The sequence below is a fragment of the Suncus etruscus genome, chromosome 12 (assembly GCF_024139225.1).
Source record: "Suncus etruscus isolate mSunEtr1 chromosome 12, mSunEtr1.pri.cur, whole genome shotgun sequence".
Classification (NCBI taxonomy): Eukaryota; Metazoa; Chordata; class Mammalia; order Eulipotyphla; family Soricidae; genus Suncus; species Suncus etruscus.
The window spans coordinates 3,421,216-3,443,399 of record NC_064859.1 but is presented as its reverse complement, the minus strand read 5'-3'; positions in this window follow the sequence as shown (position 1 = coordinate 3,443,399).

Below are 22,184 nucleotides of genomic sequence, written 5' to 3'. Positions count from 1 at the left end.
CCCCGGGTTCAATCTCAGACACTGCCCTCACCTCCCCTTCCAGAACAATACAGTGTTTTGGAAAACAAAAAAGTGCTGGAGATAATGCATAAGGTGCTTGGCATACATGTAGTTGACCAGGGTTCAACTCCTGACACTGTCTATGACCCACCCGGAGTGAACCTTGAGCACAAAGTCAGAAGAAGGTCCAGATGGTCGCTCTCCAAAAGCAGTCAGTTTCCACTGTATCTTTCTTCTGTCAGTCTCTACCATAGACATTGTCATCATAAAAACAGCTTTGAAACAGCGGCAAAGGCTTGCTCTTTGGAGGCTGGGACAGTATTGAGCCACATCCAGTGTTGCTTGGGGATGAGCCCCAGGACTGGCCCTAGGCAAAGCAACTAGCTTGAGCCTGGTGCTATCTTTCTGGCCCACAAACATCTCTTTCCTCAGTCCTTTCCCTCCTGCAGTGCTTGCTCTGTAGGCCAAAGAACCTTTCTCAAAGTCAGACCTGGTCCCTGGCTCCTCATGGACAAACCTGTCTCTGTGGAGTGAGTCTGCGTTCCTTACCTACCTCTCTAGTCACCGCACCCCACACAGTCTGTGTTCCCAGTTGACATTCTGTGTAACCCATTGCTCCACAAACATGGATGAGCTCCCCAATTCCATGGGTCAGGAATTTAGAAAGAGCAGCCCAAAGAGGTTGCAGGCTGAGAGACTGGAGTTGGGGTTAGAGAGTACCAGGAACTCATGTGACGGGGTTATGACTCAGGATACATGGACAGGAAGCGGTGAGAATGTATTCAGTTCTGTGAAACCCTGAGTCAGGGACGGCAGCCTTTCCTATATCCCACTTAGATGTTTCTCTGCTCCAGTGTGTCCCTGAAGACAGTTGGTTTCTTCAGCTGCTCAGCTAAGATAACTCCCTTTCTAAGCAGAAGGGAAATTGAGCTGGCTGGGGTTCTCTGATCGTGAACACCAGAAAAAATCTTCAAGGGCAATTTTTCCTTTGGGTCAGGGGTCCTCAAACTTTTTAAACAGGGGGCCAGTTCACTGTCCCTCAGACCATTGGAGGATCTGACTATAGTAAAAACAAAACTTATGAACGGATTCTTATGCACACTGAATATATCTTATTTTGCAATGAAGAAACAAAACAGATACAAATACAATATGTGGCCCGCATTGGGTGATTCTAGCCTGACAAGAGGTGTAAAAACCCCACTTTGTGTAAAACAATAATCTCCGTTGGTCCCAGGATCTAGTGCTGTTGTCGTGAACCTGTTGCTTCCCAGGAGTACCACACTACCTGGGAAGATGGCAGATGGAATAACCCCGAGGGGTAGGGGAAAGAAAGTCCTTGCTGGCCATTCAAAGGTCCCCTAGCTCCTGGCTGCCCTGCAGGTAGACCTGTCCCTGGCATTTGACTTCACCTCTGAAAAAAGTTCCACTGAGATGTGATTGTGCAGGCTGAGCTCCTTATCATAGCAAGACAACTTGGATACCAGGCCCAGATTTACAGGACAGAGCCCACAAAACCCCTGACCTCAGAAACTGTTCCAGGAGTTTGCCTCAAAGGGATGGAGCAATGCTTTCCAGGTGGGAGTCCCCACCTTTGATTCCCTGTCCCAGAGAGTTTTCCAAACACTGCTGGGAGCAACCCCTCAGCTCCCAGTAAAAAATCAAAGGACTTTTGCACCTCTTCAAATAGGTATTGGCAAAGTAAGTCGACCACTCAAGAACCGATACTCCTCTACAAAAGTCCAGTGTAGTCCATACCCTACTGCTATGGAAAAAAGCCAAATTATTACAATCAGGCAGACAGTGCAGCCCCATTTTGATTTTTGTGCCCCTGTCCACCCTCATACAACAGCAGGTGCCTCTGGCCTGCCATACTTTAACCCCGGGAACAAAAGACAAGCTTGCTTGGGGTCCCTTGGGCTTGTGTGATGAATTCTCCATGTCCCAGTTAGACTATTTTGCCCCTGTCAGTGCCCTTGAAGACTGAAGTCATAACAGCTGTGAGACCTGCTGGCAGCCACCTGCCCGGCCTGACAGTGTATTCATTCCCAGATTGTCTCTGAGACTGTCTACTTTATCCAGCTTGAAAGGTGCCTGTGAATCTGGGATCTTTCTGAGAGGACAGATGGTCTTGGGGGTCCTTGGTGCTATGGGGGGCTGGTGGGGAGCCAGTAAGTGTTGACCGTCTAAGAGAGCATGCCAGTGGCTGCCCAGGAGCTGTCACAGGCAGAGGTCAGGGAACCCTGGGCTCCTAAAAAAGGTTCTTGCTTTGCACCTGAGTGAACCCCAAGTTCTGCCCCATGATTCCATCTTTGAAGTGGAGCAGGGTCAGTGCCTACTGGCAATCTCATTCCTAACACATCATTATGTTGGCTAATTGCCTTTAAGCAACAGGCACACGTTTCATAGGTGCCGCACAAACACACACAAACATAAGTAGGCTTGTTTATTCATTACTTTATAAAGAATTCTTTTCATTACTTTAAAAAAATAATTATTTGGGGCCGGAGAGATAGAACAGCAGTAGGGTATTTGCCTTGCATGCAGCTGATCCAAGGCAGCCAGTGGTTCAAATCCCGACATCCCATATAGTCAGTCCCTTGAGCCTGCCAAGGAGTGATTTCTGCGCACAGAGCCAGGAGTAATCCCTGAATGCCGCCAAACAAACAAAAAAATTCTTTGGGGGGGTGAAGAGAAAGTACAGTAAGTACACACAGCTGACCCAGGTTCAGTCCCTGGTACCCCACTTGATCCCCTGAGCCAGTGAAAAAGAATCAATTTTTGGTGTCCAGAGAGATAGGACATGGATTAAGACAACTCACTTGTATGCTTTTAACTTTGACCCTCACACAGTAGGCATAACTCCAATACACACACACACACACACACACACACACACACACACACACACTTTTTTTTTGGTGTGTGGTGGTGATGGCATTTGGGGTCTCACTTACAGAAGTGCTTGCAGTGAAGTGTTTGCAGCAACTTCTGGGAGTGCTGGAACTGCTAAAAATGAAATCTGCAAATTGTCTACTGATCCACATCTCTAGGGCCTGACAGATACTGTTTTTGTTTGCTTGTTTAGGGGGGCAGCCAAAAGATGCTAAGCAAACCTGGGACCAGTCCTGACAAATTATTGGCCAGCAGGGCCTATACTTCAATTCAAAGGCCCTGTGTTGCTGGAGTTGCATGGATTGTGTCTAGGGTCCTCTGACACCATTCCACACAACATTCTGAGGATCATGTTGACTTGGGTCAACCATGTGCAAGACACGAGCCTTAACCCTTGTACCATCTCCTCCACTTCCACCTGAGACTACTTCAAATAGCAAGTATAGAAAAACCCATCCACTCTGGAGTTGAGCTTGACAAGTCTCTCTTGAGAAGAGAATCTTCTCAAATGTTGGTAAAAGAGAGGGAAACTAGCACAAAGGACTGCTTTGCTTGAGAAGACCCTGAGTTCCAGCACCAGTACCTCTGGGCTGTGATTTTCTGAGAAAAGAAATAGAAGATATCTTCACATCAACGTATAATTTAAGGGAATTGACTAGTTTGGTCTATCAAACCAAGGGTCCTTAAGCTACTTGCCTGAGCTTTCAGCCTTGGTACTGCCTTTAGATGCCACTGCTTGTTACCATTCCAGGGTTCAGACTCTAAGCAATAATGAAATGTAGAGATTTGGGTATGAGGAAATTGAATTCTACCTGCTGCACTGGATTTCTTCCACTAAAGACCACTTCTCACACTGGCAGATGTGAAAAAAATGAAATCTGAAAAAATAAAAAGGAGGATTTTTAAATATGCCAGTGGGTATTGTTGGTATGTGAATGGCTTCATGGATGAGCCTATGATGGCAAGAACTCCAGTCTTCAGCAAGTAACTTGACATTTGGGATCAGCTCCAAAATTGTATGGAAGTAAGGGCTGAAGAAATGGAATGAGGTCAGTGAAGTCTGAACCACTTATATTTCTCTCTGAGTGCCTCCTGTAGAGTCCCTAAGATCTAGGCTTTGAGCAGCAAATGAACCTCCTTTCCTTTAGTTCCTGGTTCAAGTCTGAGAGCCAGAATGCTACAGACTTTAAGGAAACTGGATCTGCTCCCTTAAGAAAGATAGAATACAGCCATTTCTAGGTAGAGAGGCCGTGGGGAAAGGCATATGGCTTCAACCTGTGCAGGATGGTGTGCCAGGCTGAGGGCTGCCTGCCTTGCCCAGTGTTGGCCATCAGCAGCGCCAAGCTCCAAGGACTTCAGGCAAACAATGGGCTGCCACTGCCTCAGAGGGCCAAGAGGATGGGCTTGAAGCAACTCCCTGCCAACTACTCTGTGGCAGTGCTCTGCCAATCGTTCCCCTTTATTTCATTGAGGAGGACCTAAGGAAGAGAGGTTGCCGATCTCTCTTCCGCTTCATTTCAGTTACTCACGACTCAAAGTGGAAGTGTGGGGGAGGGGCAGAACACAAGGCACAGAGGGGCAGTTTTGAGGTTAAGACTTCCAGGAAGTTCTGGATATTTTTGTGGGCTTTTGTGGGGGAGCATCAAACCCTGTAATGCTCAAGGCTTCCGCCTGGCTCTGGACTCAGAGATCACTCCTGGCAGAACTTTGGGGACCATCTGGGGTGCCGAGGTTCAAACCTAGGCCGGCTGCATGCAAGGCAGGCCAAGCACCCTACCCACTGAACTATGTCTCTGCCCCTCCGTGGAAGTTCTGTAGGAGAACCATCTCCAGCAGCTATTCTATCTCAGCTCCCGATTGCAGTTGCATTGGCTGCAGTTCTCACATAGACAGGAAGATGAGTGGTGCTCTGCCAGCCAACGAAGCTCTGCATAATTTTTTTCCCAAGTTGTGAGCCACTATCAGAAGCTCTTCCAGCAAGAAGCCTCAGAGTCCAGGGTCTGACACAAAGAGTTAATCTCTCGAGGGGGTGTCCTCTCAGACCTCTGGACCCCGTCAGCTCCTTCTTGCTCCCCCTGCCTTTCACCTCAGGACTGCCCATCGCTGGCTTCCTAGCACAAAGGCTTCTCTGTTTCAGGCCCGGCTAGAGTCACATGTTTCCACTCTTAACCCCAGAGCTCTAAAACTAAACACCCACCCACTTTGGCCCTAGATGACCCTGTTTACGTCTGCCGAGCCAATTCCAAACAGCAACAAGAGTGAAAGCTTGAGTTGGGAGATACTTTTGGTGTGAGAGCACAAATCTTTACTTAATATAATGTGAAGACTTATAGAAGTTTTGAGAACAGGCTGAGAGGGGATTAAAACGACAACAACAGCAACACCAGGAAGCCTGAGCCTGTCCCAACTTCTCTATTTGCTAAAGTGTCTCCGACCAGAGACACTACCAGAGGGGCTCAGGATCAAGGATGCAAGAAATAGAAAATGGTGAGCAAAAGTTTTCATGGCTAAAGGAAAGAACATTCTAAAGCTTCTTATCCAAATGCTCCTTCTTTTTTAACCCTTAAGGAAAAGGAAAGTTTATTACATGGTAAAAGGGAAAATGTTTTGTTTAAACTGAAGATTGATTTTTGGCCTTGTGTTATGGAAAGAAGCCTTCCTTCTTCGGTTGAGGGGGCAACCTGCAAGGCTAGCAAGACTTCTGGAGAGGAGACAGGACCGATACTTTTCAAAGTTCTGGGTCACAAGGGCTTGAGTTTCTGTTTTGTTTTGCGTTTTTTTCCCCCCTAAAGATTCCTTTTCTTTCAGTCTTGTGTTCCCTTATGTTAGCCATGAAGGAAGTCACATTTCCTTTGATTGTTCTTACTGTGATCAAAGTGGTAAAAGTTTAAGGGAAAAAAATAATGCCCCAAACCCCCAAATGCTGGTAAAATGGGAGGCTCTGGATGGAGTATTTGTAAACTCTGCAGATTACAGAAATGAGCTAGTGTCTGCTGGTCTCAGGTCTACCTCTAAAGAAATGCATGGGGGTGAAGCCTTCCTAGCATGCCCTAGGGGTGAGAGGGATTCTCCAGGCAGGGAAGGGTAGAACCATGTCACTATAGAGAGGACCCCAAGAAACAACAGGCAGTCACATGAGTGTGAAGGCCTGCACACACACACACACACACACCAAGAGTCAGTTGGGCACAGGAAGTGGAAATGATGGTAAGGACTTGCTGCTGTCCTTGTCCTAGTGCAAGCTCAGAAGATCAGATTATTGTAAATATATAAAGATAAGTAAAAGCAAACAAACCAAAAGCAGACCATCCCAGGGAGGACATGTGAGAAGGAAGACAGAAGATCTAATAGCTATGGCTGAGACAGTGGTGCTTTCTGACCTCTAAGCTTGGTCCTAAGGTTTAGGTGGACCATGTGACAAGTTCAAGTAACAAAACAGAAAGAGGGAATGAAGATATAGTACAGGGGTATGGCATTTGCCTTTTATGTGGTTGACCCTGGTTTGATCCTTAGCAATTGGGTATATAAATATGGTTCCTGAGCACAGAGCTTGAGTAAGCCCACAACAGGGTGTGACCTGAAAGAAAAAAAAAGGTTACAAACTAACAAGTCAAAATTTCCCCTAGATTTTTTTTTTTTTTTTGTATAAAATAGGCTTGAGAGATAGCACAGCAACAGGGCATTTGCCTTGCACGTGGCCAACCTGGGACGAACCTCAGTTGTATTCCCAGCATCCCAAATGGTCCTGAGCCTGCCAGGAGCAATTTCTGAGTGCAGAGCCAGGAATGACCTCTGATCCCCACTGAGTGTGACTCAACACCCCACCCCCCCATACACACACACACACACACACACACACACAAAATGTGTGTGTAGTGCTGGAGATGGAACCCAGGGTCTCAGTCAAGTGCTCTGCCACTGTTTTGCACCCTGGCCTATATTCTTTTATTTTTCCTAACTTTTAAAAATGTTTCCTGTTTCTTTCACTGCTGTTGATGTGATAACGGATCACACACACTCCTGGCTGTGGTGCTTGCCAGAACCTGCACATCGGTTGTGGGGCTCACTGAGTTTTAAGCCCTTTCAGTTGAGTGCAGGTACACATGCTTGCTGGGGGTTGCACTCTTGGGCAAAGCACAAGCTGGCTTGTGAAACTCACCCACATCCTCTCTTGGTTTGTACTACCTGGTATTGATGCTCGCACATCTTTCTAATTGTGGTGGCACTCAGAGCAGGATGTCACCTCTCTTTTAAACTTTATCTTTTTTGGGGGGGCAAAGCCGGTGACGCTCAGGGGTTACTCCTGGCTATGCGCTCAGAAATCGCTCCTGGCTTGGGGGACCATATGGAACACAGGGGGATTGAACCTCGATCCGTCCTACGCTAGCACGGGCAAGGCCGACACCTTACCACTGGTGCCACTGCTCCGGCCCCAAGGATGTCATTTTTTTTGTGGTGCTTTCATTTTACTTAGCTTTGGGAGACTGGAAATTACTTGCTGTGTCCCAGATCAGATAGCAGAGCTGCTGGGATTGTGCTTGGCACATGTGAGACACTGAAAATTTTGCACTCGTGTCTGTACTCTTGAAGAGTGAATGTTGTAATCTCCTGTGCAATTCCTTCAAACCCTCTTTTCTCTTCTACCCATACTTGACATCACTGTTTTAAGAACTTAAACACTGAAAAAACTAAAACCTTGAAAATGAACTCTGTTGCATAGAAGAGTCACTTATTTAGAAGATACCCTTTAAAGATGGATTAAATTAGGAAGAATAATGAAACAATATCTGTAAGAGATATTTTAAATTATAAGTCACATATACATAAACATATATAATTGGTTTTCTAAGAATGGCTGAATGCTTAATTGGTTATGATATAGGCCACACATGTGGTGGATAGGGTATGAAGAAAGCTGATACTTCCTGAAGCCTGACTGTGAGTGAGATTTCTACCCGCCAGCTCTCATGAACCTCCAGACCCGCCGGTTATTGGAGGCTGCAGAGCCACGTGGCCTGGAATGGCACAGAAAGGCCCCTCCATCTCCATCCATCTCCATCCAGCACCATCATTAATTATTTAACACTACACTCCTACATTTCAGAAATTTACCCATGTCAGGATTTTTGAAACACACAAAACATATACTCTACCACTAAGTTATACATGCCTGGCTTACAAATATAGTTCACTTTGCCTTTATTTGTGTTGCTATTATGTTGAGGTGCCAGTAATCGACTCCAAAAATTCACAGGTAAAAGACAAGTGTTCTACCACTTAGCTACATTCCAAACCTTCAGTAATAGTATATTTTATTAACTCTTGCCCTGTTCTCAGGTTATACTCCTGGCAGTGCTTATAGAACCACGTGTGTTGCCAGGGATTCAACTGAATTTGGCCACATGGAAGGCAAGTGCTTTAACCTCCATATTATTTCTCTGATCCCCAAATATAACATAATTTGTTTTATTTTGGGGTTGTGATTGGGGCCACATCTGGCTCTACTCAATATTTACTCCTGATTGTATGTTCAGGGATCACTCCTAGTAGTGCTCAGTGGATCATATGTGGTGCCAGGGATTAAACCTGGATCAACCACCAGCAAGGCAAGCAAGCACATTATCTACTTTTCTCTCCTTCTGGACCTGCAAATATAGTGATATATATGTATATATATATATATATATATATATATATATATATATATATATATATATATATATATGTATATATATATAGTTTGGTTTTTGGGTCACACCCGGCAGCAATCAGGGGTTACTACTGGCTCTACGCTCAGAAATCGCTCCTGGCAGGCTCGGTGGACCATATGGGATGCCAGAATTCGAACCACCGTCCATGCAAGGAAAATGCCCTACCTCCACGCTATCTCTCCGGCCCCTAGTTATATTTTTAAATAACTTCTGATTCTAGTATAGTCCTCACTCTACCAATACTACCATCACTGACATTGTCAGAAAAGATGAGAAAAAACCCACTTCATATTTATGAAAACAGACTAATGTTAGGAGATGTGGGTGTGGGATTCTATATATAAATGGTAAAGGAGACCTTGGCAATTTAGTGACATGTCAGAAGATTTCGTAGAGGAAATATGCTGATTACTACTCATGGCAATGAACCAAGTATTTTCATGCCAGTCTCTATTAGCCAACCTCTTCCAGAATGTTTGTACACATGTTTTCCTTTACAAACTTATTAAACACAGCTCTTTTTTTTTTTTTTTTTTTTTGGCCACACCCGGCGGTGCTCAGGGGTTATTCCTGGCTGTCTGCTCAGAAATAGCTCCTGGCAGGCACGGGGGACCATATGGGACACCGGGATTCGAACCAATCACCTTTGGTCCTGGATTGGCTGCTTGCAAGGCAAATGCCGCTGTGCTATCTCTCTGGGCCTAAATACAGCTTTCTGATTACTTTTCTTACTCAACTATTCTTCCTATCCTCCTCACTATTATTAGTATTGCTACTATCATCCAACCTAATCTCTCTCCTGTGCTGCCCTTCTCATTCCCATGTTTCAAAATTCTGTGCACATCTACAAATTATAATTATTTAAGGTTTTGCTCATTGTTCTTAGACTCTGTAAATCTCTGTAGCTTTGATTCTTTAGGGAGTGGGAAGGGAAGTTTGCCCATATCTAACAGTGCTCGGGCACTATTCCTGGCTCTCTGCTCAGAAGTAACCTTGGCTGTGCTTTAGGCCACACATAATGGTGTTAGGGATTCAACAGAGTCAGTGGATACAAGGCAAGCACCTTTTGTATTACCTCTTCTATTCCCTCTCTTGCCCTCTGAGATATTTCTAGGAACATTCTATAAGTGCAGCTCTTGCCGTGTCTGGGTCAGAGATGTGACGAACAGTAGCAGTTGTATCAAGTAACCCTTCAAAATCTCAAAGGCACAGCACAAAAATGTTTGTTTTTTCCTCCCCCGTCATAAAGGGGGTGCTTGGAGAGTGGCTTCTGCACAGTAATGCTGAGGTCCAGATTCCTTCTCCTGACCACCTGGCTACCTTCAGGAGGCACTTTCAAAGGTCACTGCATGTGGATCGTGAGGGGGTGAGAAGGCGCATCTGGAAGTGACACATGCTCCTTCCATTCAATTTTCATGGCTGAGCTCTAGTCACACAGCTCTACAAAAGGGACACCATGGGACTATAGTTCCTGCTTGAGCTGGACAGCTTCTTGCCAGCATTACATTTCCCTCAGGGAAAGAGGCATCATGGCTGCCCAGTAACCACAAAGGTGATGTTTCTCAGGAGATAACCATCCCCAGCCCCACCATGCACACCCTTTCCTTTCCAGAAGGTCCAGGGATGCTCAGGGGCCGTGATTGCCTTGCAGGGATGAGGCTATGAATGTGATCCCACCTTCCCAAGTCCCATATCAGTGGCTTTGCTATTTGAAACCCTGGTACCACAATGAAGTGTAACATTTCTGGCACACTGCAACCAAGTGTGCAATCTCTAACATGAACCCCAACCAAGTGTATGCAGCCCAACAAGAACAACAGACAGGACAAGGTAGGGAACACAGTAAGGAAATAAATACCTTCCTCCAGTGTTTGGACCATTTTTACTTTTGTTTATGGTGTAATGTGATCCTCTCTAGCAGAAGGCGATTGAAAATAGTGTTCACCTAGAACATTTATGTTTTGTGAAATTTATGGGTGAAGGGGAACAGTTCATTGTTTTAGCTCATTCTTATTATCTAAGAGAAATATTTACATACTTAATTGCTATGACTTCTGTGACTCGTGGGGTTATTGTCGATTTGTGAGAGTTCTTTATATGTTGCTATTTGCCTTACAAATTTATTTCATTTGAATCAAGACTTTTAATTTTAAAATTACTTACTTTTTTGTTTTGGAGCCACACCCAATTGTGCTCAGAGCTTACATCTGGCTCTATGCTCAGGGATCACTCTTGGCAGGGTTTGGGTGATCATGGAGGATATCAGAGATTGAACTGAGGTTAGCAGCATGCTACATGCTATACTATCTCTCTGACCCTTGAAACAAATTTTTTTTTTGGGTCACATCTGTTGATGCCTAGGGGTTACTCCTACGCTCAGAAATCGCTCCTGGCAGGCTCGGGGAACCATATGGGATGCTGGGGATCAAACTCAGGTCTGTCCCAGGTTGGTCGCATGCAAGGCAAACGCCCTACCGCTATGCTATCACTCCAGCCATGAAACAAATTTTCCTAACTTTTAACCTTTGAGGGTTTTGTGGAGTTTTGATTTGGTTTGGTTTTGGTTCTATGAATGGTGCTTAGGACCTCATATATGCAAAGCAAGCATTCTACCACTGAGCTATAATGCCAACCCCCAGTTGTTCTATTTTTAATATAGTCAAATCAACTAAACCTCGCCTTTATGACTTCTGTTATTTTTATGCTTACAAACTTTTCAAGTGGGCCAGAGAGATAGTATGGTGGGTAAGGCACTTGCCAACCTCAGTTTGCTTCTGGCATCCCATACTGTACTTCAAACACCATCTAGACTCTAGAGGAAGTACTGAGTGCAGAGCCAGGAGTAATCCTGAACTTCTCTGGGTGTGACCCAAAATCAAAAACAATAACAGCAAATATTCTAATATTGATCTATATATTCTTCCAGTTCTTCTTTCCTTTCTGTAAATTGTTTTTCTTTGGGGCTGAGCACATACTTTGCATGGGGTCCACATTGGTTCACTCCTCAGCACTGCCTGGTCTCTTGAGGAACTGGGAGCAACCCCTGAACACAGAGCCAGGAGTGGCCTCTGAGCACTGCCAGGTGTAGCCCCAACTCCAAGTTAAGTGCTCAACACTTGGCCCACACCCTGGCCCCACTGAGTGATTTATGACTCGCCCTTCAAAAAACCCACTTTCTAGACAACCCTCAAAAATGGACCTTTGTTGGTAGTAAAGGGAGAACAAAAGACACCCATTTCCTCGAGGGAGAGGAGGGGCATGGGGCAGCTGAGAAAGTGGCTCAGTCTGGAGAGGAAACCAGAAGGGAAGACAAAGTCTCTTTGAACCTGTCCCATGAGCTGACAGCTGACAGGTCTGGATGCAAAGGGAGCAAGCAGGAAGCTTGGCTTCTCTGAATGTTTCCCACTCTGTCAGCCATGGCTTCTGCAGGGGACCCCTATCAGAATGAGATGCAAACCTAGGCCTCAAACTGACCCCTAAACTAGAAACAAACTCTTCTTCTTTTTTTTTTTTAAACTCTTCTAACCGATGGATGTTGATGCTGCTAAATGGGTACTGGCTGGCCCAGACTGGGTAGGCTCTGGGTGAGAAAAGCGGGGGCCTGCAGAGGAGAAATAAGAGTTAAGGGCAAACAAGGGCACTGTGGAATCTGTAGAGACTGTTGGCCGACAAGGCCCACTAATGGCCCAGAAGGACAGGGAAGGTCATCACTGGCCTCGGGCAGAGTTACTGACCAGGTGCAAACAGAATTTGCTGTATCATAGGGTGCGAAGGAATCTGGTGGAGAAAAAAAATGATGGTGTACAAATGATCATTACAAACTCATGGAGAATTTCAAGACAGTGACAGCAGACTATTTGACCAAGCACAGAGCCCTCAAAGCATGGGTCCCCATGTGGTGCTCAGGTTGCTGGCCTGGAAGTCAACTCCAGAGGAAGATGATCCAGGACCAGGGAAATACCAGCTCACAGATGTTAGGAGGATGAGTCCAGAACTAGGTGTGAAGGTCACAGGAGGAAGATAAATCCAACTCCCAAAATCCTGCACGGATTTTAGATTAAAATAATAAAAAAGAGGCCAGAGCGATAGCACAGCAATAGGCCGTTTGCCTTGCATGCAGCTGACCCAAAATGAACCTGGGTTTTATCCCCAGCATCTCATATGGTTCCCCGAGGCTGCCAGGAGTGATTTCTGAGCGTAGAGCCAGAAATAACCCCCAAGCACCACCAGATGTGGCCCAAAAACTAAAAAATAAAAATATAACAAATAAATAATAAATAAAAAGATTGGGGCTGGAGAGATAGCATGGAGGTAAGGCATTTGCCTTTCATGCAGAAGGTCATTGATTCGAATCCCGGCATCCCATATGGTCCCCTGAGCCTGCCAGGAGCAGTTTCTGAGCATGGAGCCAGGAGTAACCTCTGAGCACTGCCAGGTGTGACCCCCCCAAAAACAAACAAGCAAATAAATAAATAAAAGATTGAAGAAACATATTCTCCATTAACTACATGTATTTAACTTTCTCACAAACCTTCACCTCTCTAAAACCATATAACAAACGTGACAATTTTATGAGCCAAGTTATGCATAGCACATTTTATGTTCCTAAACGACCTAAGTGATTTTTGTAGGCCCTTAAAGGACACTTAAAAAGTAAGTGTAGAGGGTGAAAAGAACTGTATGTGTTTTCGCTTCTTCATCAAATCTCTGTTTCTTTGATAAAAGTCTCCTGTCTCCCCCATCTCCCCGATCCCATGTCCAATGTGGTCAGACACTTCTCGTTCCATGTCCAGTTTATTTTTTACCTGTCACTGGTTGGTGTTCACAGGTTGGATGTGTGAGGAGATGAGCCATCAGCATCCCTGCTCTGTGGTGAGCCCACCCTCAGTAGGTCTAGCAGCACACAGGTCCTGCTCCCTGAGGACACAGTTCATAGGAGAGTGAGATATTCAATCCTAGAAATGGGGGAAGAAATGGCAGGCACTGGGGAGAAGAGGACAAATTCAGCGACATTTCCTCTCTTGGATTAGAGGATTGCTTGCTTTTCTTCCCTCTCTCCTCTGTTGTTTCTCTTTCCTTTTTTCCTTTTTTCTTTCTTTCTCTCTCCTCTTTCTTTCTCTCTCCTCTTTCTTTCTTTCTTTCTTTCTTTCTTTCTTTCTTTCTTTCTTTCTCTCTCTCTCTCTTTCTTTCTTTCTCTCTCTCTTTCTTTCTTTCTTTCTTTCTTTCTTTCTTTCTTTCTTTCTTTCTTTCTTTCTTTCTTTCTTTCTTTCTTTCTCTCTCTCTCTTTCTTTCTTTCTCTCTCTCTCTCTATCTTTCTTTCTTTCTTTCTTTCTTTCCTCTCTCTTTCTCTTTCTTTCTTTCCTCTCTCTTTCTCTTTCTTTCTTTCTTTCTTTCTTTCTTTCTTTCTTTCTTTCTTTCTTTCTTTCTTTCTTTCTTTCTTTCTTTCTTTCTTTCTTTCTTTCTTTCTTTCTTTCTTTCTTTCTTTCTTTCTTTCTTTCTTTCTTTCTTTCTTTCTTTCTTTCTTTCTTTCTTTTTTTTCTTTCTTTCTTTCTTTCTTTCTTCCTTCCTTCCTTCCTTTCTCTTTCCCCGATCCCTTGGGGGTCTGTTTCAAATGTGTTTCTTCCAATTCAATGGCTTTCTCTAAGTAATACAGAGGGAGGAAGAGATCCACTAACTTCCCAAGATGAGATATGTTTGTCTAATATAACTCTGAAGTTAAGGATTGACCAGGTCCTGCCTTCCACTCTTCACTGGTGACCTTGGGGCACAGGACGGGTGCTCTGGCTCTTTGACCAGGGTTTTCCTACTTGAAGGGTATTTTCTGGACTTGTCAGGAGAGACATGTACTGACCACTCTTTAAAGTTTGGACACTGTCCAATGGAATGATCTGTACCCTGCTATCGGACCAAATCAGCAAGATGTGTCCTCAGCAGCAAGGCCAGACCTCACAGATGTCTGAGAATTGCATGAGGAGCCCTGGAGATGCAGCTCAGTGTAGTGAAGTGGTGTGTGTTTTGTGACTATGTCGTGGTGCTATTTTTTCTCACTGCACTAGAGAGAGTATTCCAATAAAAGTCTGAATCTGGAGGTAACTTTGAAAAGCCAAGAATTTCTTTTCCACCCAGCCAAGCCCAGCTTGTAAGTAGTACCAAGAACAGCTTCTTAGCAAAGCAGCATTTAGGGAGCCCTGAGGTTGGCCCCCAGGGCGCCTCCCCTTGTTCAGGGTTGGGCCAGAGAGACGGATTTAAGTCAGAGCCCCCCCCCCCCCCCAGCAAAGGACTAGCAGGGCCTCACACTAGAGATCAACAGGGTCATTTACTTCACCTGCTCTGTCCACTGAGCCTCCAGACAAGTTTAGCAATCTCCCCAAGTTTTCATTCCTCGCCTCTACCCACCCCCACCCCTCCAGGCCTGTGGGGCCACAAAGTGGTGGAACAGGAAGAACCCCAGAGCAGGGACATCTCCTGGGGATGACCAAAGGTCAGAGCCGAAGGTCTGAGGGCCCAGCAGACGGCCCTTCCCCACCCCCCTGGCAAGGACAGCAGCCTGCGGGAGCCTGGCCAGCGGGTGGCCGAGGACGCCCCAGGCCGGCCTCATGCCCTGGTGCCCAGGGTGAGTGAATCTGCCAGCTGTGGGCCTGCCCGTGCCAAGTCTGCCCTGGCTCTGTCTAGCCGTAATCGATGCTGGCGCCAGGCCAGGCCCCCTGCCAGCTCTGGTCACACTCGGCGAACACTAGAGGCCCAGCCCATTAACTCCTCGCCAAAGCCCATTGTCTGGGCCCCCACCGGTGGTTTATTTACTCCGGCCTGGCCAGCAGGATTGGGAGGCCGCTGGCTTGGCGGGCAGGGCGGGCAGTGGGGAGAGGCGGAGGGCTGCTGAGCCCCGTGGGCTGAACTGACCCATCCAGAGCCCCAGGACAAGGCATGCTGAGGAGGGCTGGATTTGTTTTGCTAGCTTTCTTTTCTGCTTTTTCAGGCCACATCAAAAAATTCCTGTAAAGCTCAGCTGGACAATGCACCTCCCCAGTTCCTGTGACACTGAATCCTAAGGACCACCAAGAGCGTGGTCTTCAAATTGACTCCCAGATTTTGTGTATGTGTGTAAATTTGGGGGGCCACACTCAGGCTTACTCCAGGCTCTCCTCAGGAATCACTCCTGGCAGTGCTTGGGAATCATAATGTGCTGCTGGGTATTGAACTCAGGTTGGCTTCATGCATGGCAAGCGCTTTACCCACTGTGCTCTCTCTCCAGCCCCTCTTGGAGATTTTATGGTGCTATTTGAAACAGCTTACCACAAGTTTCAATAGTTCTGAAGGAGATCCTTTCTAACATTGTGTGAATATTGGCATTTTTCCTCCTCCCTACATGATCGTTTATATGGATCCATAATTAGAAAAATTAAAAGGAAAAAGTAATGTCAATGCTTTTAACGTTAAAATTTTAATGCTTATTTTTAATGTTCAATGGGCTCTAAATACTTTTGCTACTTGATTCCGCCACATTCGATTTGCCTGAGCACTGAACTATGGCCAGGGAGCCCCCTCTGTTTCTGAGCAACACTTGGGAGGCCCCCCAGAGTAAATAAGACAGGGAGATAAGAATTATCGATTTATTATTATGAGAGGAGAAGAGAGACACACCCACAACACTTTAGGTCTATTTCTATCTCTGTGGTCAGGGATAACTCCTAGGATTGCCAGGGAAGAAAATGGGTCAATTGGATGAAAGGCAAGAGCTTAACCGTGGGACTAGCCCTGAAATGAATTCTTTAATGGTTGGAAATCCACATTATTCCTTTTGATAGACTTGTATTTATATTCCATTCATGTTATAGATTTTATCTTCAGGTAAATGGATCCATTAATGATTTAAAATCACTTATTGAGTAACTTATCAATAACATTTGGGAGGGCTTGGGGCACACCTGTAAGTGCTCAGGGCTTACTCCTGATTCTGTGCTCAGGAATCACTCCTGCAAGAGCTCAGCAAATCCTATGAAGAGCCAGGGGTCAAACCTCAGTCAGCCGTGTCCTACTTTCTGTACTTTCACTCTAGTCCTATCAATAGCATTTAAAGTTAAAACTTACTTTGTTTATAAACACTCAAGTGTAAATCCTTAAAAATTATTGTGGGAGCTGTAGAGACAGTACTGTGGGCAGGGTACCTTGCATACGGCCAACCTGGGTTTGATCCCTGGAAACACATGTGGCAAGCCCCACTGAAGTGACCCCTGGATACAGAACCAGAAGTAAACCCTGAGCACCATTGTGTAAGGGGCTGCCAAAAAATTACTGTGGAGGTCACAGCAGCAACACCAGGACCAGCAACACCAGCAACAACAGCAGGGCCACCAGGATCTGGGGTTGTTGCAGGAGATGGAGTATGGAGTGGGAAAGAATCCATCCCATGTCATTTTTTTACATATATCATGTCCTCTATCACTTGAGTCACATCATGGCCTCTAATTAAAAAAAATTATCCAGCTATACCATTCCTAGGAATATACCCTAGGAACAGAAAAACACAATCAAAAAATGCTTTCCTCGCACCTATATTAATTTCAGCACTATTTACAATAGCCAGACTCTGGAAACAACCAAGATGCCCTTCAACAGAAGACTGGCTAAAGAAGCTGTGATACATATACACAATGGATATTATGCAGCTGTCAGGAGGGATGACATCATGAAATTTTTCTATATATAGATGCACATGGAGTCTATTATGTTGAGTGAAATAAATCAGAGAAAGAGAGATAGACACAGAATAGTCTCACTCATCTATGGGTTTTAAGAAAAACTAAAGACATTATTGTAATAATGCCCAGAGACAACAGAGATGAGGGCTGGAAGGACTGGCGCTTGATTTGAAGCTTACCACATAGAGTGGTTTGATTAGAGAGGTGACTACACTAACTATCATGACCATGTTAATGAGTGAGAGAAGTAGAATGCCTGTCTCAAATACATGCAGGGGGTGGGGAAGGAGGGAGATAGGGGGCATTGGTGGTGGGAACGTTGTACTGGTGAAGGGGGGTGTTCTTTTTATGACTGAAACTCAATTACAATTATGTATGTATCATGTTGCTTAAATAAAGAAAAACTGTTTAATTATTTTTTTCCTGAGCCATATCTGGTAGTGGTCTGGCCCCTTTGCTCAGGGATCACTCCTGGTGAGACTCAGGGGATTATATGGGGTGCTAGGAATCAAACCCAGGTCATTTGTATACAGGGCAAGTTCTGTACCTGCTGCACAATCTCCAACAATCCCGAAATGTTACTCAATTCTTTGAATTTCTCTCAAGTCCTCTCTTTAGTATTAAAATGTTTGTCATGATTTATGGACAATGTGATTTGTTTCTCCTTCAGCTTTATTGAAAGCAGAGAAATGTAAATTTCCCTTTCAGTTACTCGCCTCCTCAGAGCTTCTCCACAGACCAGTGTTCTGTGGAGGGTCAGTAAGGCATGAAGTGCAACTTTCTTTGTGTCCGAGCATGGAAGGCTTAAAATGACTCTTTTTGTTTCTTTCTTTTTTTCTTTCTTTCATTTTTGTGTTGGGGTCATACCTGACTATGCATTTAGGAATCACTCCTGGCGGTACCCAGGGGACCATATGGGATGCTGGGGATTGGACCTGGATTGGCCATTTGCAAGGTAAGCAACCTAACCTGCTGTACTATTGCTCTGGCTCCATAATGGAACTTTTTCAAAGGCCCCTTTTAGGAAAGCAAGCATAGGAAAACGAGGATCAGGAAATGGATTCTTTCCAACTCTCTTGATTCACAAGCCCCTGGAGCATGCCTGGGGTTTGACACCCAATTTTATGACAAAGACTGACAATTTACTCAAAGGCCAGGAATTAAATTTTGACTCTTTAGCTCGGAAGAACCTCCAAAATTGATCTGGTGGAAACATACAGACACTTGCACCAAAGCTCTGAGTCTTCACAGTCCTCAGACTGCCCCAACCTTCTGGTCTCACTTGAGCCCAGAATTCCTCAATCCTAGACTGAAATCTGACATTGACCATTGTTATTTATGAAGGTTCCCTTAAACTGCAGGAAGAAATTGTTAAAGGCTGGTAGAGACACTTGTTTGAGAGAGAGAGAGAGAGAGAGAGAGAGAGAGAGAGAGAGAGAGAGAGAGAGAGAGAGAGAGGGAGAGAGAGAGAGAGAGAGAGAGAGAGAGAGGGAGAGAGAGAGAGAGAGAGAGAGAGAGAGAGAGAGAGAGAGAGAGAGAGAGAGAGAGAGAGAGAGAGAGAACCATCAGTCTATTTCAGGACCTAAAGACTTAGTTTCTAACTGACTGGTCAAATAAACTAAGACGCTATTCTTCCAAGTATTTGTATATTAATTTGTATAAATTACCTACATGTGCCACTATCAAGTCATCTCTTATGTACATGAAACTTTATATATTTTTTGAAACTTTATATTTTTTAGGAAAGTAACATTTTTTCTCCTACCCTAATGGATTGTCTTGCAAAATTATTTTTAATCTATTAATCTATGAATGTTCATTTAAGGCTGTTCTCAAATCTCTAGAGAATATGTGGCAGAGAGGAAAGAAGAAAGTGCTAGAACGTTGACCTTTCTGTGAGGCCGTTGCTCTGGTCCTTCAGCCAATATTTACTAAGTGATGTGCTAGGCACTGTGTTGGCTTCTGAGAACACAAAATGACACAATCTCTTATTGCATAACAGCAGGAGTATGGTTTACACTCCCAAAGTATATACTTTGAACAGTTGAGAGAGAAATTCTGGGGTTGGAGAGGTGGCGCTAGAGGTAAGGTAGCGCCTTGCAAGCGCTAGCCAAGGAAGGACCGCGGTCCGATCCCCCAGCGTCCCATATGGTCCCCCCAAGCCAAGGACAATTTTTGAGTGCTTAGCCAGGAGTAACCCTTGAGCATCAAACGGGTGTGCCCCCCCCAAAAAAGAGAGAGAAATTCTTTTATTTTGGTTTGGTTTGGGGGCCATATGCAGCCGTGCTCTGAGCTTATTCCTAGCCCTGCACTCAGGAATCACTCCTAGAAGGCTCGGAGGACCATATGAGATGCTGGGATCGAAACTCAGGTCAGCAGTGTTGTGCAAAGCAAGCGCCTTATGCATTGTACTATTAATATGACCCCATAAAGAGGGAAAGTTTTACGTTATATACTTTCCGTCACATACAAAGATAGCCTCTGCTGTTAAGATTGCAGAGCAGTGAAGAAAACAAAGAATTCACTCCTTTGTCTCTGGAAACCTTGAATTAATAGAGAACCAAGCATGTTCCAGGTCATGTAGAAGTGCTGGGGAAAAGCCAAGAAGCAAAACCCAACAAAGTTAGCCTCATAAGAAGGTCATAGACAGGGCCAGAGCAGTGGCACAGCAGTGGGGCGTTTGCCTTGCATGCAGCTGACCTAGGATGGATGTGATTTGATCCCCAGGCCTCCCATATGGTCCCCCCAAGCCAGGAGTGATTTCTGAGCGCATAGTAACCCTTGAGCATTAAATTAAATAAAATGAAGCAAAGCACAAAATTTAGACCCTAATCTCACTCACGCTAGTGCTCCAGAGCCACTCCGGGCTCAGGATGCCATATTGGAGACGAGTTTTGCCATCTTTGAAGACAGCTCTAAGGCTCCCAGAGTGACTACTGCCAGGAATGGGGGCATGTCAAATAAAGGGTCCTGGTCAGTGTATCCCTTTCCTTGTAGGCAGCTTGAAGAATACTTTCCCTCTGAGAAGAGGCTGCATTGTGGGGACAGGCAAGTGAAGCAGAGTTCCGAGCTAAATCAGTCCAGAGCTTAGGTGAGGTGAGTGATCACAGGAGAACCTGGTCCCTGGTAGTAATGACTGGTGTGACAGGAATGGTCATTGTCTCATGCTAAACTCTCTGGGTGCTGTACCTTGCTATCTTCTTTTTTTTTTTTTTTTTTGGTGGGGGGGGGGTCACACCTGGCAGTGCTCAGGGGTTACTCCTGGCTCTGTGCTCAGAAATTGCTCCTGGCAGGCACAGGGAACTGTATGGGATGCTGGGATTCGAACCACCATCCGTCCTGAAGTCCTGAATCGGCTTGCCATGTCTCTGCCCCAAACCTTACTATCTTCTTAGGTCAGATACTGCTCCAGCTCTGTCCCAACTAAATCTCCTTCCAGATCCAGAGAAAGCACCACTTTCTCCTCCCAACTTCTCCATTGCCCTTGATGAGGTTAATTAACATTTATTAAGCATTTTGGGGGCTGAGGGCTGATCAGAGAGATAGGATAGAGCTGATAGACTGCTTTTCTTGCACAATAACTAATTGCACAGGGCAATTAGTTAAAAAATAGTAATAAAAAATTTAAAAATAGTAATATCAACTTATATGGTACCCTGAGCCAGCCAGAAGTGATCCCTGAATTCAGAGCCAGGAGTAAACCTTGAACACAGCTAGTTGTGGCTAATAATAAACAAACAAAATAAACAAATATAAAATATACCAATCAAGCAAGCAATCAGTAAAAATCTACAAAAATCAAATAAAACAAAAACCACTCCAGCTGTGGGTACCCTGGGGCAGTAGTGGTGAGGCACCAGACTAAGATCTAAGTGGCCGACCTAATGTCCTAGTGGTTCTCTTTGGACCACATTCAGTCCCCTCCCCGCCTCTCTTAGAGCCTCACCTTTATTAGCTACACAGCCACCTGGGGATGATGACATGACTGGAACCCTGCCAGTCCTTCTCACCATGTGACTTCTAGAGTTACCCGGAACATCTTTGTCTCTACCTCCTGCTTCATGTCACACATAAAAGACACCAAAAAAATCATTTCTTTAAGTAATCTGCATCAATCACGTGGCCTGAGAAATCATTTCTTTAAGTAATCTGTCTCAATCATGTGGCCTGAGAAATGTTAACTCTTACCCTTACCTGCTGACAATGACTTCAAGGACCCCAGAGGTACTCAAAAGAGGCTGGCGGAACTGGAGAGATAATACATGGGTCAAGGCATGTATGGGATTGATCTGGGTTCAATCCTTGGCACCCCATATAACCCCCAGAGTACTGTTAGGAGTGACCTCTGAGTGCACAGTCAGGAGTAAGCCTGAACACCACCAGGTGTGGTCCCAAAACTAAAAATCGAACAAGCCTGGTAGCATCTAAGCACTGATAAGTGTGACCCCCACAGCAATAAAAAGAAACAAAACTTTTTAAAAAATCTGCCTTTGTGGGCCGGGCGGTGGCGCTAAAGGTAAGGTGCCTGCCTTGCCTGCGCTAGCCTTGGACGGACTGCGGTTCGATCCCCCGGTGTCCCATATGGTCCCCCAAGCCAGGAGCAACTTCTGAGCGCATAGCCAGGAGTAACCCCTGAGCGTTACCGGGTGTGGCCCAAAAACCAAAAAAAAAAAAAAAAAAAAAAATCTGCCTTTGTTGCTAACTGTGAAACTTCATCTTTTTAGTTGTTTGTTTAAGTTTTAGGCCAAACCTGGCCAAATCTGCACAAGATTTTCTCCTAACTTTGTGTTCAAGATTACTCCTGGGTAACCATATAGGGTGCTGGGACTTGAACCAGGGTCAGTTACGTACAAGTTAAGTATCTTAACACCTGGTCTTC